The sequence below is a fragment of the Danio rerio genome, chromosome 15 (genome assembly GCF_052040795.2).
Source record: "Danio rerio strain M-AB ecotype USA chromosome 15, GRCz13ab, whole genome shotgun sequence".
Taxonomy (NCBI): Eukaryota; Metazoa; Chordata; class Actinopteri; order Cypriniformes; family Danionidae; genus Danio; species Danio rerio.
The window spans coordinates 7,062,501-7,069,320 of NC_141035.1; the positions used below are offsets into that span (position 1 = coordinate 7,062,501).

The following is a 6,820-nucleotide window of genomic DNA, read 5'->3' on the forward strand; positions in this document are numbered from 1 at the left end:
GAGGATCAAACCCCAGACGACGGCGTTGTAATCTAACGTGCTAACCACTGGACCACAACAGCTGTATATTAAGAGGTGACTCATCTAAATTATCATCAATTATTATAATAATCATCATCAACCTGCAGGCTGGTTATATATGAAAAGAGCAGAGCTGCGGTAAAATAATGAATAAGAAGATTGTGGTCAAGTAAATAAATAAATTAATTTAAAAAGTTTGACTGCTGAGAGCAACAGATTCTGGAGCTAGGGACACCGGCCCTCGCGGCCAAAAAACGGACCGGCCCACCGGGAATTCTCCCGGTCCTCCCGATTAGCCAATCCGGGCCTGGGGCCAATGGAGGGAATTGAGAATTGGTGCAATGTGTTCACTTTTCCAACTGTTAGTTAACATGCGAGCAGCAGCATTTCACACAAGCTGCAAACGATGAAGACATGGCTGGTTAACTCCAACATGAAGTGCATTACAGTAGTCCAAACGTAAACTAACAAAAGCATGGATAGCTTTCTTTCTCAAGATTGCTCAGGAAGGGCTTGACTTTAGAGAGAAGGCGAAGCTGAAAAATGCTTGCTTTAATCACAGAATCAATCTGTTTATCAAATTTTAGACTACTGTCTAGTCTCACACCCAAGTTTTGACCACCTGGCTGAAGCGAGGAAACTCAGCCAGATGCACTGGAGATGAAATGGTGGACCTCTTAAAATTTTCCAAACAGAATACACTCAGTTGTGTTTTCATTAAGGCAGAGAACATTTTGTGACAGCCATATCTTAATATCATTTAAACATTTCCTGAATGTCAACTGACCCTTCACTTAGCCCTGCGCTCCTTAGTTTCTGGTGCTATACGCCTGTCAAGCTTTCATGCCTGGCACGTCTATTACAATATGTATGCGCTGGTGTCAGACATTCCCAGGGATATTAATAGTCATTTTTGGTGAACAGGTGAGATTTCTGAGAAAGCCAAACAAAAAGGACAGCAGTACGCGTTACAGGGGTATATTCAAGACGAAAATAGGCAACCGATTAGAAAATAACCTGATCAAAATTGAAGCTAGCCGCCCCATGCAATTGACTTGAGAGGTTTTGTAAAAGCAATACCAGAAAAAAAATGTAGTAAATATATGTGTATTTAAAAAAATTGCTAATATATATATATATATATATATATATATATATATATATATATATATATATATATATATATATATATATATATATATATATATATATATATATATATATATATTTTTTTTTTTTTTTTTTTTTTTTTTTTTTTGCACTGCTTGATTTTTATTTGCAGTTCATTTTTGTTTGGAAATTTATTTTCATTTTTTTGTTTTATTTTTTGCTCATTACTTAATTTTGTTTTTAAAATCTTCTTTTATGTTGCAAATATATATCAGCCCAGACTGTATCAATATAGACCCTTTTGCATAGTTACTGCTTCAGTGATAGGTTTTGTTTTGGAGACTAAATGAATGAATGGTAACAATTCTTGCTATTACTTTTCTAAATGATCAAATGCACACAGATTTTTTATGTTGGGTGGTAAAACAGGTGACAAAATGCCCTTGAATTTCTTTGAATGACAGTAATTCTGTACTTCAGTTTAAGTATGCCAATGAGGTATTTGCACACAGACTTTAAATTTCAGTCAGCCAGCCTCAGAGCCTCCGGTTAATTGTCATCCCATACAGAATCACCACAAATAAGATCTGATTTCTTTAACAGTAAAACAGCGATCTTCACTGCCTGGCTGAGATATGATATGAAGTGTGTATCAGACCAAACAAGAAGCACTGCATTAAATTATGTTTCCGCCCCATGTCTATAAAATCTAGAAATAAATTTTAAAGTTATTTTCAATAGAATTGCAGCAGCTTATGACACCTTTTGTCTCTTTTTACACATTAACTACCAAATGGATGCGTAAGTCTATTTAACTGATTATAATTAAATTACATTACAGCATCGATGCTGTAAAATGAACCTTATGAAATTTTAAATAGACACATTAAGCCTTCACCGGAAGTTCATCATTGGCTGAAAAACATTAGCTGTCCATATCCATGCCTAATATCCGATGGCCAGAAAGTGTTTCATTTTTATAAATAGTATAAAATTTTGATATTTGTGACGCAGCAAGTTTAGAGAATGCTGTGTACACTATGATTTTATATAAAATTCACTTTAATGTGTGATAGGCCCTAAACAAATATTTTTTTTCAATTCAAATGAGTAGCGGCTTTGACCCGGAAACAGTATTCCATACATCATGAATCAACAAGTGGATAGCCTATTCTCAACCCAACAAATTTAAGTCCAACTAGAACAAACAGACACTGAAAAGGTAAGCATGCTCATGTGACAAAACCTTAAGTGTCGTTGGTTGACTGTATGTCCATGTACATGATTAGAGACTTGGTGGAATCTGTTTTGATATTTGGCTACATGAAACAATTTAGTGCACCTTAGCAATCGCATTTACAATATGATCCCATTGTATAACATTAGTTAACTGCATTAGTTACTTATATACTTATAAAAAATGTATATTTGTTAATAATATTTATTAAAGCATTTATTAATCTCATTAACTACAACATTAAAATCAAAATAGTGCTTTCAAATAACATATTTTGCCAAAGCATATCGCTTAGTGCACCTTTTGAATAAATGCTATTATAAATTGCTTTGCTGTTTAATGCCAGTTAAGGGAATAATTCACCCATAATTCACCTCATCATTTATTATCAGTCATGTGGTTTTAGACAAAAGAAGACATTTTGAAGATCTTTAATAATAATGAATAATAATCTTTGTAATGTGGAAGATCAGTTTTGTACAATGCTGTAATATATGCCAAAGTCTTCGAAAAAGAGTCTGGCAACAACAATCAGTTACCTGATGAAAATCTCAGAAGACAATGCGTATTTTGTTCATCTTGATGAACTTAAATTCCGCTGTTGGATGAATTGTGTTGATGTCCATTCTTTCGCTTAATTTGGAGACTTGTTACATTTAACTGTGACCGCTAGGGGGGACTGTTGTACTTTTTTCCCCCTCCATAGTAATTCAAGCGTGTCATTTTAAAATACTGTAGTTTTGTGCTAGGGCAGGGGTGTCCTAACTTGCTCCTGGAGGGCCGGTGTCCTGCAGATTTTAGCCCCAACTTGCCTCAACACACCTGCCAGGATGTTATTAGAAAGCCTAGTAGGAGCTTGATTAGCTAGTCCAGCTGTGTCTAATTGGTGTTGGAACTAAACTTTGAAGGACACCGGCTCTCCAGGACCGAGTTTGGACACCCCTGCGTTAGGGTTTATTTGTATTTGTGGTATTTATTAGGTCTATTACGTCAAATTGCTTCTTTATATTTACAAACTCTATTCATTTTACTGTGTTGCACTGCATTGGGAATGCTGCACCCAAACATACATAAATTGCCTGTATCAAAAAATACATAAACAAAGCACCATTATACATTCAGAGCTGTCATTCAGTCTAAATTTAAATGTTACAATCTATTAAAAGTTATCATATTATAATATGTTAATGGTGTTCTCTCCATTAAAGGATAAGGAAAAGGCTAAACATAGCAACAAAGATGAACTGGCTTTCAACTGCACACTTTCAGACTGTGTGTTGCTGATCTGTGATGTTTGATTGACAGCGTTGTAAGGAGTGTTGCAGTTATTTGGGGATAAATAGAAATGTGCCGGTGGCAAAATGCACCCTAACACTTTTAATGCGATTATTCTCTACATTAAACCAACGGAGGGATCATTAGCAAGCTGCCTGGATTTTTTCCTTTTGTGTCACACACACTTTGCACTTGTCTTCAGTCACAGACCCAAACGCATGTGTCATTTCAGCAGCTTGCTCACAACAATTTTGCTGAGATTGTGCCGTGAACAGTGACGCATGATTCTAAAGTGTACTGCTTGATTATGCATCATTGTAAAGTTCAATGTTATAAGGCTATTGTAGTCATACCAATCATATTTATTTAAATAGAGGTCAACAAATACAGTATAAGGTATTATTTTGTTAGTCGCATGGGCGTGGTATAGTGGGGGGAAAAGTGGACCAGACTACCCAGAGCCCCGTCTAGGGAGAGGGCCCTTTGAAATCCCCCCAATTTTTTATTATTATAATTTTTTTTGTAGCCTACTTCGAATTAATTGGCCCCTCTAATTAATGTCATTATATATTTCCAAATATATTGATAACCCCCCCCCCCCCCCCCCCCCCCCTCGAAATGGTTTAGTCCGCCCATACACGGCAGCCGGCGGCACACAAATAACGCAGTGAGTCTAGAGCTTGATCATGCTGCGCAAAAAGCCCAAATCGGGATTTCAAAAAAAGAAAGAGAGAAAGGAAAAAGAAAGGAGGCAGAATGAGGGGAAGCAGCTGATGACTGCTTTCTTTTCAAAAGGTGAACTGAGTTTGCTAGTTATGAAACTACATCTAATTAAAGTTAACATAGTCAACTCCAGACAGCTGATGCTAATGCAGGGCTCGAAATTGTGACAGAGAATGAATTTTTATTTCCAATAATTTTTTTCAGCTGTTTATGGTCAAATTATTGCAATTATCGATCCATGTGTAAATGTAAAAGAAGTAAGTAATACTAATATAAGAAATTATATACTTGATTTATCCCTTTTAATTGGATAAAGGTTGAAATGCCATTATATTAGATATTTTGTGTCTCTATACGTCTGCAAGATGTCTGTTAAAGATCTCTTGATCTGGAAAGCACCTGCTGTATACAAACGTCTGGCAGACGTCTGTATGATGTCAGTTTTACACACATTCTGAATCGCAAACATCTTAAAGATGTCTAATAGAAGTCTATTTCACATCTGATTGGAAACGTCTTGTAGATGTCTTGCAGATGTGAATGCAGACGTCAAATAGACATCTCCGAGATGTACGTGTGCTAATCAAAATCGGCTAAGAATCAAGATCGGCGCATAACTAAAAAGAAAATGGGTGCTCCTAAATTTTTTGGGACGCTCCTAACTTTTTGAAGTTGGGAGCACCAGTGCTACCAAGTAAAAAAGTTAATTTCGAGCCCTGTAATGTATGTATGCTAATGTTAAATCTTTAGCTTAGTTTGTCAACCAGGCTGCTTGTTGCTGTAAGTAAATTATGGGCCAGGCCAGCTAACGTCAGGTTGCCAACATTAACCAGTTTCAGAAACAACCAGTGGTTCCGACACACCAGCAGTAGCAGCACTCAATGGTGGTGAATGAAAGAACCAGTCATTATTATAATCTGATTTGATTATAGATTAAAACACTATTTGTGCATGTTTATATTCAAATAATTAAAAAAAAAAATGTGTAGGGGGCCCACTGACATTGAGAGGGTACAGGGCCCAGAATTTGGTGCTACGCCCCTGGTTAGTCGGATTTGTGGTTGCAAAATTCTGAAACCAAATTTGGTATTACTTTATTTTGATGGCCTATTTGAGTATTAAATCTGCTTAATATCTGCTCCTTCAACAGACGTTTACTGATTATAAGAATCTACATATCAACACTAACCCTAACAGTCTACTTATAATCTAATTATAATTCACCTAAATTCAACAAACGGACCATCAAATTAAAGTGTGACCCCAAAAACCAAGCTGTCACTTAATATTGTTTAATAAAGTTTTGTGTTTATAAAAGGTTTCATTCTACCACCTGATTTTAGGCTAAAAATGTGTACATTACATCATATTTCAGTATACGAAAGTATGCTATAGAAAAGTTTGTGTTAATATAACTAAATTATTCTTTAATACAATAGCTCAAATGCTTATTTTATTAGTTAATTTGATTGTTTTAGTGTATTAATGATAACCCTGGTTTAACTAGTGTCGTTTATTAGTCTTAAATGTTAGATCTAGATGGAGATAAACATTGTTAAAGTTGACTAAACTGAGCAAAATCTTTAACATAAATTGAATGGATGGCCAAATCAGGAAAAGAAATTAAAGTGGAGGGACTTGGGTGACCTTAGGGGGTCAGAGAGACAGGCCTCTTCCTGCTAACCCTTAAGTGAACTCTGACCTCTGCTGCAGGCTGAATCTATCACACAAGCCTCGTTGGCATGTTTGGGGGTCGACATGGAGCCAGAAAAGCAGTGATGCATGTAAAACCCTTTGGCAGAGATTCGTAACAAGGAAAGTAAAAGCTAACCCAAATGGTGTTTTTTTTTATACATATATATAAATTCGCCATTTGGGTTAGCTTTATATATATATATATATATATATATATATATATATATATATATATATATATATATATATACAGCTGAAGTCAGAATTATTAAACCCCCTGTTTATTTATTTTCCCCCAATTTACTCATTTCTAATAATTTATTTATTTTATCTTTGCCATGATGACAGTAAATAATATTTGACTGGATATTTTTCAAGACACTCCAATGCAGCTTAAAGTGACATTTAAAGGCTTAGCTAGGTTAATTAGGTTAACTAGGCAGGTTAGGGCAAGTTATTGTATAACGATGGTCTGTTTTGTAGACAATCGAAAAATATATAGCTTATATAAATATTTATAAAGAGGTTAATAATTTTGTCCTTAAAATGGTTTATAAAAAATTTAAAACTGTTTTTATTTTAGCCGAAATAAAACAAATAAGACTTTCTCCTGAAGAAAAAATATTATCAGATATACTGTGTACATTTCCTTGCTCTGTTAAACATCATTTGGGAAATATTTAAAAAAGAAAAAAAAAAAATCAAAGAGGGGGCTAATAATTCTGACTTTAACTGTATGAATATATATATATATATATA

At 34.9% G+C, this 6,820-nt stretch overlaps 1 long non-coding RNA gene across 1 annotated transcript; it reads left to right on the top strand.

The window, feature by feature from the left end:
- Positions 1–1,282: 1,282 nt before the first annotated feature.
- Positions 1,283–3,789, top strand: LOC141378015 (uncharacterized). The gene is made up of 2 exons (XR_015508989.1): positions 1,283–2,553; positions 2,652–3,789. It is a non-coding gene; the product is annotated as an uncharacterized LOC141378015 (long non-coding RNA).
- The last annotated feature ends 3,031 nt before the right edge of the window (positions 3,790–6,820 follow it).